We start from the raw sequence: 12,908 nt of genomic DNA, 5'->3' as shown, positions 1-12,908 counted from the left end.
TAGAAGATACATAATTTGGTTAATAACACATAAACTGGATTTTAGGGTGAATATCTTATCTAAGATGTGGGTACAACATATAAACAGCATAATAAAATCTTTTCTATTCCACCATTTTAGTTTGCATTCAAGCAAAAGAAATTCAGATAAAAACTGTAATATTCTTATCATCCCTAACCCAGTGGTTTAATACAAGTACAAATTGTACTCAATTAACATTCTCTAGAAAAATGGTCATAATGATACCTTGAGTTACAGAATAGCAAAATACTATTTTTTTCTTAATTTGTCAAAAGGTCAGATTGTGTTACTTTCTGCTTAAAATAGAATTCAGTGGAATCTTATTGCATTTGTAATACTCTTTTCTAACCAAGACTCCTGCCTAACTCTGTTTAATTTGTCCTCAGATATAAGGAACGATTTTCTCATACTTCAGTCCTCAGTGCAAATGTGACCTCCTCTGAGAGGATTTACCTTTCCACTCTGTCTAAAAAATCTCCTCCTTCAATTACTCTCTATTATCCTGCTTACTTCCTTTATAGCTTTTATCACGAGCCTGAAAGTATTTTTGCTTAATCATTTCTTTACTTGTTTATTTTCATGAGATTATAAATTCTATCATGACAGGAACCCTGGATGTCATCCTCAGCATTAAATCCCCAGCAAATAAAACAGTGCCTGGCTCACAGTAGGTAATCAATGAATATTTATTAAATAAATTAATGGATGATCAAATAAATGAATGGCTCCCAAAACACCAGTGTTTTCTGAGTTTTGTTTCACAGTATTCTTGATAAGAAGCAGAATGAACTTTTCTATTCAAACAATAAAGAAAGAACTACTCCTGTTAGTGGTCAATTGGGTTTAACAAGCCAACCTTAAACACATTTATTTGCATGAGATATCCTCCTTCATTTTAGCACTTTATTAATTTTCCATTTTTCAAATTAGTTAGAGTTCCTTCTTTGAGTGATCAGGAAAATCTTCATATAGCTGTGACTTAAAGAAGTAGGGAGAACTCAACCTGGACTTTTCACTGGAGAGTTTTGAATGGCCTACCTACCTCCTATTGCAACTGAAAAATTGTGCCCCAACAACCTTTCCTTAATGAATAACTTGACAATTTCAAAACTGAGTTTTTTTCCGTTTACATGACCTTAAATTACAGTGAAATCCACAAGCACATAAAAGTACAAAGACTGCAAGGCCTTTCTTGACACTCATTTCACATCTACAAATACCCAACTCTAAACATATGAGAATAATACTTAATATAAACTCTCCAATATGATCTTCTTTTTAAATAAGATGAAAAGACCTAGGCAACAGTCTGTACTCAGTTTTTCCACAACTTGAATTTAGGTTGACAATATAAAATATTTTTTTCATCACTGATAATAGAGGAGCCTAATTCTTAAACTGTGATATTCCTGAGTTGAAAATATGTCTGATCTACTATCACTGGTAAGGACACCTGTTTAATTATCTACTTATACTGTCAATATTGTATAAACCATGTCTTTTATTTTCCGTAGTCTGATGTTTTCACATCTGGGGTCTTACTGACCTCTACATTATTGCCCAACAGGGTTAGCTAATTCCTAGAGATAGCAAACACTTCACCCAGGAGTGTGCTTTTCAAATGCAAACCAACCAATCCAGAGTCCATGCCCCCATCAACCTCCATTATCAAGATCTCATACTCTTGGCTGCTATCCACCTGCCCTTATCACCCTGGGCCAAGCACCTGACAATTATGCCCCAGAGCCCTCTTGACCAAACTTGAGGCTTCCCCATGTGGACATTTCTTCTTGGGAACTGACTATTGTTCCTGTTCTGTTACCATTACCATACCTAAATAATAATAAGACCTGTTAAAACACTTAAAGTATAATTGTATGACAAGAGAGTCATAAAACAAGTTTCTAAGAAGAAAGAAACATGGTTAAAATTCCTCTAATAGGTTAAAAGAAACCATAAAAGACCCTGAAAATTGGAAATTGAGTGAACAACTTTCAGATGTGTAATATGTATATTGTAATAGTTTCTACTTTTAAAATGGTTTTCATACATTTTCCTAATTTTGCTTTTAATTTGACTTCCCAATTCTATTGTTTTGCCTATAATTTTAAGATATATCACATCTTTTCATTTTGAAGGAACTTAACACATAATTTTAGGGGGACTTCTGAGTTACTCTATTACATATATATTGTTTACCTCTTCTACCCAGCATTGTAGATTTTCCTTCTGGAGGTAGGGGTGGATATGACAGGCTCACTTTGAGGTAAAGCCAATTTCTGGGGTCTATGAGACTAAAAATAAGCAAGAAAAGTAGAGCAGAAATGTAAATTAAGTCCTTGGGAAAGACAAGTATAGTGAGAGACATCAAATACCATCCTCATCACCAGTCAGCCAGAATTTATTAAAGATTTATTAATGCTGGGCATATGGTTAGGCATGAGATGCATAAACACAAAAAATGTAAGGTCTTTATCTGTATCAGGGTTTGATCAGAGAAACAGAATTCAATGCATGATATAAGAAAAGGGAATTTTTATAGGGGTTAGACCTAACATAATTATGAGATCTGGCTAATGACTCTATACAAGGCTGTTACATTTTGTCTAAGGTTGGACCCAAAGTCATGATAGGTCAGCCTAGCCTGCAGTCAGGAAGGAGAGCTGCTATAACTTGGAGGAAATCAAGGATAAACTGCAATGCACAAGGATAGAATAAAACATACCTCTTTTACCACATCCAAACTTGACAACGTGAATAACCTACTGAAGACGTTAGTATTGATAGCGACAGAGTAAAAGGACAAAGTAGGTGATTAAATAGTTAATCCCACTAGGGGATTGTAAGTAACAAAAAAATTATGGGAGATCCCTGTAGGTTAATGATCATTCAAGAAAATAGGTTTGCTTAACTACAAAACCAAGCAAGCGTGCTTAGCAACAAAACCATGCAACAGAAGCATGAGACATGCCCCCAAACAATAAAACAATGGTGGCATGAGACCCACATCCTGCCCAGTGAGCTCAGTAAGTTAATGATCCCTAGGACATGCTCTCTGCACACATAAAAAACAATTTATGGAAAGGTGACATTTCAAAGTGAAAGACCCTCATATTACTGAGACCTGAAATAATTTTTCCATAGTGCCATGACAGTCCTGGCTTGACTATATAGGGACGAGAACACTCCCCTGCCTAATCTGGAGGAGGAGCTGATGACAGAAGCATAACATCTACACTGGAATGAGGAAGAAGATTGTCTTCCCCCCACTCTTCCTTTTATTATAAAACTGTAGCCTACCAAGTTCTAGGGGTGCAGCACCCTCTCACCTGCCCGCTTGAAAGCCTCTCAAGTGTCTTTTTCTAATAAATCACTTCTTATCTAGCATTTTGCCTCTTGCTGAATTATTTCTGCACTGAGACATGAAAGACCAGATTTCCTTGGAGCCCCTGGAAATGCCACCCAGCATTTCATTATCATTCATCATTCACCATTCACCAGAGAACTAAACACACACCTGATCCGTGGTATAGAGAAGTTGAAAGAGGAGGAATCCTGGGAGTGGGGAAGGCAGTGGACCTAGTACTATCTCATGCCAGTTTCTGAGTTAACAGAACAGAGACAACATATATGATTTGCCACAGTGTTATGTATCTTATGCCAAACACAGTGCATAAAAATTATTTCTCATTTACCTCCTCTATCCAGATCTCACACAAATTTCTATTGTGGCTATGCCTAACTTGGACTTGCAAAGACAAGGTAAGTTCCAATTTGGCTATATTGGCAAAATAGAAAGACACCAAAGTCTATGCCTTCTCAAGTTGACATCATACCCACTTCCTCTAACTATACTTAACTCTTCAGTAAAAATAATAGCTAAGTCATGACTTTACCTAGAATTATACAAGCACCCCTTATCCAACCACAGCCATACTAAATCTCTTTTTAAAAGGATATAAAATTTCTCTATCCAACTTGTGCAATGTTCATTTCTAGCTGAATCACACTGACTCTTTGATAGTTTGTAACTTAAATACTGAAATATGAGGTTGACACATCTTATGTTAGATTACAGGGGAATGGGAAAGGGAAAGATGGTAATTAGCTAATGTATTTACAAATAGATTCATATCAGAATAGGAAGAAATATTTATAAACTATTATAGTTCTCAGTTATGCAATTGCTCATGCCCATAACTGGTATTTATTAACTATTTTCATAGACTATTCATTCCACATAATTTCTCCTCTCAACAAGCACTTCGCTGGTCATAATTTCTTTCTAGATAGGGTGATCTAAACTTTCTTTCCTGAATGGTCTGGTCCATTGGCAATCCTGCCTGAATAGAGTTGTAGTTTTCCATTGCCTTTTATCACTTATCATAGAAGTACTTAGCAGCCTCCAGGCAATCATTTCCATTACAGACATGCTCCTCTTTAACCTCATTATTTGGTAGTAACTCAATTTATCCAGGGTAGTTAGAATTATTCAGCACAGATAGTACAATGACCTCCTTCTTTGTCAATTGATTCACTAGCATTAGGAACCCAGTGGCTAAATGGCAACTTCAACTTCAAATTTAATGGAATCATTGATGTGATCCTGGCAGAGGCATTCTTTCCTTGTGAACTAAGATGCCTAAATCAGAAGAGCCCAAATTCATAATTATTGGAAGCAAAAATGTTGTTAGCGATTTCTGAGGTAAAAAAGAGAGAAACCACTCCCATTTCTGTCTTTGATTCCCAGACCTGTAAATATTGGCTGGGAAAGAACAGCACCACACTTTGACACAGATTGAGTGCACATACTATATTCCAGGGAAATTGCCCAAACCCTCAAGATACCACCAAATAATTGGTATTATACCTGAATCTTCAAAATGTCATTCCACTATTCTATCAGGTTAACTGATTCAGTAAGATAGGAAACATGGTAAAACCAGTAAATTCCATGCACACCATCCAATTGTTGTGCTTCATTTCCTATAAAATGAGTTGTTTGGTCAAAAGTAGGGCTGTATGGAATACCATGATGACTAAGGCATTATGTAAGTACCTGGATACGGTACTGACAAAAACACTGTGGACAGGAAATGAAAATTCATATCCAAAGTAAGTGCTTATCCAGTGATAATGAACCACTCTCCCTTCTGTTATGGGTATATTTCAATATAATCAACCTGCCATGAGGTAGTAGATTGATCCTCAAGGAATGATACTATTTCAGAGTAGATTGGCCACTCATCAATGACTATTGTCAGATATTAGGAGTGTAAGTTCATTTTCTGATCCCATGAATAATACTCTTGCCAAAATGACCTCTTGCCAACATGACCTCTTGGTTTATGAAGACAGAAGCTGCCTAATATCTACAAAAATGGTTATCTTATTCACAAAATTATAAAAATATGTCTAATCTGGGGTTACTTTTTGATAAGCATTCACATGGAGCACCAATATCTTTATATTCTCTACCTAATTTGTAAATGTCTTCCCGCATATCTTTACTCCAGACCCTATTGCACCAATTTCCCAGAAATGAAAATCTCTGATCATTCAGCATAACCATTATTCACTATCTAGAAATCAGAATAGATCTATAATTCTGAATATCTCTCATTCCAGACAAAATAAACAACAATATGCATTGCTCAGTGTTCTGCCCCCTAAGAGAATTATCCTTACCACTATCCTTGAAGGACACCCTGGAATGGGGCAGTATTTTTGTACTCATCTATTTTCAGGTAGTTCTGGCATTATCATATAGAACCAGCTGTCAACCAGAAACATTTTTTTCTTAGGTAAATTTTTATAGGGAACTCCCTATGAGGAAAAGGGGGAAGACTGAGAGGGAGGAGGAAATATAGCAGGAATAAGAGACATAGATATCTGAGCCAAATATCCATGCCAGGTTCTTATGCCTTCAGGATATATGTGAACTTGGTATTTTATAGACCAGGTCTTTTGATGATAGAGCACTGCTGTGCATACTCTTGAATGGTATGGTTTTATAGGTCAGATTACCCCCACAGTTTGTTATGATTTTGGAGCTTAGTTCAATGGCAGCATTTTCATTGATGGCCTTAGAAGGAATATCCATTCCAGAGCTCTTTATAAAACCAGGGCTCCGTCACAAATATATTTCTCACCTCCTCAGTGAGGGGAGTGTCCCCTGCATCATCCTGTGAACAGAGTTTGGGATTTCATGACCAGGGCCTTACATGATAAATTCACTGTATCAATCTAATCTCTACTGAAAATTTGGACACCTTCTTTTATAGTATACCAGCCAAGTTATGAAATTTAAACTTCATTTAGGATAGTCCACTTTGGGGTCCAGATTTTGCAGTCTTGCTGAAAGAATAGTCACAGGATTAAAAGCAGGAAGCAAAGTCAAAGGGAAAAAGAGACCCTGAATCAAAGCAAGGTACACAGAAAAAGTTCAAAAGAACAAATTGATCTAATAGCCAGATGATGCTGCAATTGTGTATATGTTTGAAAGATTTGGGGTTAGGATTTACAAGTCCACATTTATAATTTTTGAAAGAGTAAATAAACCTGTGGTTCTTTAACACCCACATAAGACCTCAGAAATATCAGAAAAGTTTAAATTTGTTTTAATGTACAAATACTTACAAAGTACCTCAACTTTAGCCATGCACCCCAATGACCTGCCACATCAATTCGATTGAAGGTACAGAGCTTCAATGTCTTTGAGGATATACTAGAACTCATTTTTCAACAACTTGTTTAAGTATATAAGATTAAAAAAATGATCATGGGAACCAACTTCTCACCTCAGGAAAATGACACAACACATAGGTACTATTCACCAGTGGAGGCAAGGAAGCCTGGCCTGATTTCACCCGGTGACTAAAATGAGGAGGTTTTCCCTAACTCTGGTGGTTTAGATATAGCTAGCCAGTAGCGGACAAGTCTAATGTTCTGTGTTGGTGTGGGAATGCTTGCCACTGCTCCCAGCTCTTGTCTTTCTCTTCTTCTGATCTTGAGCTCCATGTTCTGGTTTTCCACAACTACATTTCAGTTTGACGTCCCACGACCTTCTTAGCTGAGTTTTTTGTTTTTCCATCTCAAGTAAGAGAACGTTGACACTCTTTTTTTTTTAACATCTTTATTGGAGTTTAATTGCTTTACAATGTTGTGTTATTTTCTAACCCCTCTGCCATAAGAGGTAGTTTCAGATATGAGAAACTCTGATTAATTGACTTTACAAACCTACAATTATAAAGGATAGCAACTAGATTTGTGGTGAGAATGGTACAAGAAATCTATCTGTGTCTTCTACAGAAATCATTCTTACTTCTAATTTGATAGTCATGAGAAATCCTTGATTCTTCAGTCCACTAAACAAGGTAAGGGAAAATTATTATAGACAATTATTTATTGCTATATAGCAATAAAATATGGTAATATAGTTCTTTACACTGTGTACCAATCACATGCTTGATCAAGACTACTGTTTCTGGAAAATAGTAACCTGCCTTGTTAGGCTGTTAATGTTTTTGGCTAATTATATAAAGAAGTTCATACATATATATATATATGAACTTCTTTGTATATACCATGTTATTTCCTCTAGCTACACCATTGCTACATACTGTGCATGTAGATGCCCCTTCTTCATACTGTTCACATATATCACTATGTATTCACACTTATTTCCAAAAGCGGCCACTGGAGAAGTGAGAAGGTGGTGGAAGGGGTGGCTGTATATCCATATTCTACTCAGTCTGTATTTAGAAAAGGGTTTGATTTCCTTGTTCTGGATTTAATCCCTGTATGGCTAGAGGGATCAGTGTCAAAATCTGACAGTATATTTTTTTTCATAAGACACTGTCAGATTCTGAACTAGGAGTATTTCCAGAAACTAACTGAACTCTTTTTTCTTTTAATAAAATACTGTGAATCTCTGGAGACAAGCATGTGACTAAATATTAGGGTTCTTCTTCCAGCCCAGCACAGTATTCAGCACAGCTCTGGCTTAGGGAGAATCTGCGGCTTTGGGAACAGTAGAAGATAACAAAGCTATTGTCTTGTTCATGTTGGGGATCATTGTTAACAGTGGCAAAGATGAGTTTCCAGTAATCAGTCTGTAGCAATAGTATATTGACAAGGCAGGTCAGAACAGGAGAGGAAGAAAATGGGGTTTCCATATAGGTATAGCAAATGGCAAACTTTTTTATTATAGATTCATGTAAGCTGTTCTCTTGGGAATGTCTCTGAGATGCTGATTCTTTGTTGGGTTTCACAAAGTCCCCACCTGTATGAGCAGATAAGAATGGAGCCATTGTAATGTCAACACAAAAGCAAAGTTGGCTTCGTTTGTCTGCATAGTCATTGAGGCCTGAGGTCATAAAAATAAACAAAAAAATTTTTTTCAAAGTAAAGATAAGTTTATTTAAGGAGGAACAAAAATAAAAAGCGGTAACTCTCATTCTCTTCATTTTCACTTTAAAATAAAATTTTGTTGCATTTCAGAAACATTTTAATTTTTGATTAAAATATGTATTGGAGAATTTGAGTTCATGGAGAATTTCTTTATTAAAATTAGGTCTCCACTATAAGTAGCTTCAGTAAAAGTAAGAATGTAGATTATTTGAAAAATGTATTTTTTAAAAGCCTGGTGCTTTTATTATAAGCAATTCCAATCAGTTTTGTGTGTTGAATCTATTTTTCTTTTTTTTTTTTTTTTTTTACAGGTCATCATTTGATTGATGTGATTGATTTCTATGAACTGCGTTACAGCTGAGAGGTTATGTATGGCATTTGGCGCTGAGATTTAAAAAGTAATCATATGTTGCATACTATTTCTAAGAAATTGATAGTATCATAGTGTTATTTATTTCAGACTTCTCCAAGGATTTTCCTTAGTTTTGCTAGGAAATATCTTCCAATTAAAAAGCATAATAGAAAAAAAAAATTCTGTCTTAAAATAGGCATGTTTAATATATATTATATATATATTGGTTTTATATACATTGAAATCATGTTAGAAAGGAAGTTTGTTTGTATCAAATAATTCAACTGTAACATCAAACGTTAAAGGCAGTAAACTTTTGCTTTTATGTATTTTTCGACTTTGGTTGACTAGGAGGTCAAATGGACTCAGTAGTACAGCTGCCCTGGGATCTACCAGTGCCAGCTCTTTTAAAATCCAGAACATGGTCTCAAATTGTAATAAAATCCTTCAATGAAAAGATGTCCTTCAAAATAAATAGTCTCTTGCTATAACTATGTTTTCATTAAAAAGTAAAATGTTCATTTTTAAAGGGGAATATTTAATTTTTTTAAACGTGTTTTGCTGATCAGAACATACACCCTTCATAAAAATTTATGGATGTACATGGAAAACTAACTCCAAGATGTTGCTGTACTTTTGTGCATGAGCAGACTGCTGGCAGCTAATCTCCCTGATTATGCAAAGATGAAATTATAGCAAGAATTACTGACAGGCTGGTAGGTTTGGATTCCCCACTTCAAAAGTGGTGAATTGTTTCCTTTACGTTCTGTGACAAATGACCTACCTAGCTGTTTGGCCACGCAGAGAAGCTTGGAACAAGCAGAGAAGCTGACAGGACTGCTGATACTGGTGAAAACTGATTGTAAAAAGTAAAGTTCTACTAAAAACAGATTTTTTTCAGTATAATCAGATGAATATTCTTTGAGTTATAAATGTTCCATGAGCTGATTCTTGAAATTACTATCAAGTGTAGTGGTCAGTTCAAAGAACAACAAATATTGTATGCACTGTTGGTTTAGATATAATATGATCAGCATATACATTTATACGCATATATGGGTATGTGTGTGTATGTATATAATGACTACTAATAAAAAATTGAAATGAAAATGTCAACTGTGAACTTTTTTTTCCTTTTTGATCTTTGATTTAGGAGTAAATATAATAGTAATATATTATCAGGAGACCTCAATTACTTTCCCAAATTTTACACTGCACTGTTAAATATGTATGTAGTGAGTTATTTATGTAAGGATTGATATTTCTGTTAGACTTCTTGATACCATTGTTCTTTCTTCTAGAAAACATTTCTAGATCAGTGTTTGCTTTTATTGGGTGTTTTACAAAATAAAAGAAATTGGTGAAGTGTCTTGATAAGGCAAGAGGTTCAGGAGACAGATATTAGGATAGATTTTAGGATGTCATGAGCACAATTGCCTAATCAATAGCTGTAACAAAGCCAAACAAATATGAAGCAATTTTCATAGCTATATGTGCAGAGAAAATAAAAACCCAAACAGTTGCCATGTGTTCAAAGAAAGTAGAGCTTCTATGAGCATGAGAAAGAAACTTATGTCAAGGATTGACTGATTTATTATGACTGAAACCCAGCTTAATAAATATAAATCTGGTCTCAAGAAGCATCCAACTATATAGAATAGCCATGGAAGAATATGGTTGTTCTTTCTCATCAAGGATTTTGGATTATTTCTATATATAATCAGAACAATCTGAAGAAATCTTACTCAAATCGGTTAGACCGCTGTCCTTGTATAGGTCAGAAGTCCTTTAGATTCTATAGATGTGCAAATGAAACAAGTTGCTTGGTTCAATTGGAAATTCTTGGAAAGTCTTAGAGACCACCCAGAGTGATGAGAAAAGTTGATCAACCATTCATTACTTGTTCATGATCCTAGCACTTGTCCTTTGAGGAAGACAGGACAAATATCATTTTCTCTAACATACAAATGATAAAATGCAAGTCCAAAATGGTGAAATGGTTGAGGTCACAGTTAGCTGGAAATAGGATGTGAATATAGCTTTTCTAAGTCCAAATCAAATATTCCTTCCATTATGTCAGACTGACTTGTAACTTAAAGACTTCTAGCGTCTTTCTCTATTTCTCTCTCCTTCATTTCCAAGTTTTTCCAATACTTTTGTCAATTTTCAAATTTCTCTCTCTTTCTCTATTATGAAAACAAATCTTTGACATTTTACCCTGTATGCCAATTATAATTTTAGTTATTTAGGCATTTCAGGATAATCATAGATTATATGATATCCCTCTAAATTCAGGAGTTTTAAAATTTAAAATTATATATCTTCACTGGCTTATACAAATGAATTGTGGTCAATTTTCTTGATTTATATATATATATTTCTTGAGCTATGATTATTTAACACAACTCAATTTTGAAATACATAGAAGAGCTTTGAAAATTGCAGTTATCTTTCAAAAAGTTGATGATGCTCAGCCTTACTTGGCACGAATTACTATATTATCATCTATCTATCTCTGAAAAAATCTTTGATTTTCATTCAATTAGAAAATTGTTTACCTGGTGAAAAGTTTTTAGAAGCATCTACTCTTCAAAACTATTATGACTCTAGTGCAGTAGGTAAATATTAGCATTTACTAATTAATTCAATCAACTCAACAACTGTGATGAACATCATATACATAGATATTCTTTGTTCAAGCTGAGCCAGGGCTGTCCAACCCACCTCTTTTCACCCAAATCAACTCCTCACTTGATTCTAATTGAAACTGAACTGAATGCACAAATCAGAAGATCTTGTTTATTCAACCCCTTTCAGTTCTCATAACTGTAGTTTTCAAATTAGAAAGAACTCAAACAATTAGAAGAGCTTTATTCAAAATTACAAATTGTGTTTTCCTTGGATGTTGGTATGATTTGTTTCCTTTTACCCTCACTCACACAGCAACTCTGGTCAATTTAACACGTTGGTAAATGTTTATTCTTTATGTTATTTATCTAAAAAGCAAACTACATTGAGAAAATGGAAGATCTATGATATCCCTCTGCAGTTTAGTTGATGAGTTGCTGACAAATTTTCACACAATTATGAGAATATTAAAATCCAAAGATTTCTGGTGTCCCTATCATACTACATCTTGTTCTATCTCCATAAATGGCCCCACATCTTTCCTGAGAGAAAACTGTAAATATCAAATTCTCACTCCTCTCTCAATAAACTTATTTATATTTTTAGCATCATTTCCTCCTCAGCAGTGTAAACAAAATTTCTCTTTAAGGCTGTTTCCTATAATAATTCTTTATATCTATTTAACTCTCTACTCCTTAGAGACTTGCTTTCTGAATTATATCTTTCCTCTCACGCTTTCAAATTTTCTCCCTCTCCCAAATATCCTCAATTTGTTTATGTATCTTCAATATATAAATGACATAAATTCTCTATCATTTTAAAGCAAAGGAAATATTGCATGAGAATAAACCCAGCCTTTTTACTGTGTGTCGTGAAAACAGCTAGTTACCACAAAGAGTTTATTTCTCTTTTTTCTTAAACTTGGTGTTCTGTTGTTTTATTTTCCAATGTTATATTTTCTCTTAGCACATTATCCATTATCAGAGTTTTTATTTCCATATATAGTCTGCTGCTTCCAGAATTTATATATATCTGCCAAAACGTCTCTCAGGACCACACAAGTTTATCCATTTGCTTACTGGAATTCTCTATCTGGATATCCTAATGATACTCTACAATCAGTGCATACATAACAGAATTCATTATCTTTTCACCAAAATTCATTCCTCTTGATTTTTTGTTGTTGACCATGGCATTTACCCAATTGCCTAAATCATCCTAGACTAAGTATTCACTCTTACTTATTTCCCACCTCCATACTTCACCAAGATTTAAGCTCCTACCTCTTTTATATCTCTCCAATTCATCTTTTACTTTTGATTTTTTTGGCCTGAAGCATTCGGAGAATATACCTTCTGTCCTATTCTCCCCAAATCCTCCTAATTCAAAAAGAAATGATTGGCAAATTGAAACTAGTAATGTATAATGAAGAAAGTATAATAAATAAATAAAATAATGAAATAATGTATAATGAAGTTGAATTAATACAAGAAAA

The sequence above is a fragment of the Balaenoptera borealis genome (genome assembly GCF_965194805.1).
Source record: "Balaenoptera borealis genome assembly, chromosome: 18".
NCBI classification, from domain to species: Eukaryota; Metazoa; Chordata; class Mammalia; order Artiodactyla; family Balaenopteridae; genus Balaenoptera; species Balaenoptera borealis.
This window is presented reverse-complemented; position numbering follows the sequence as displayed.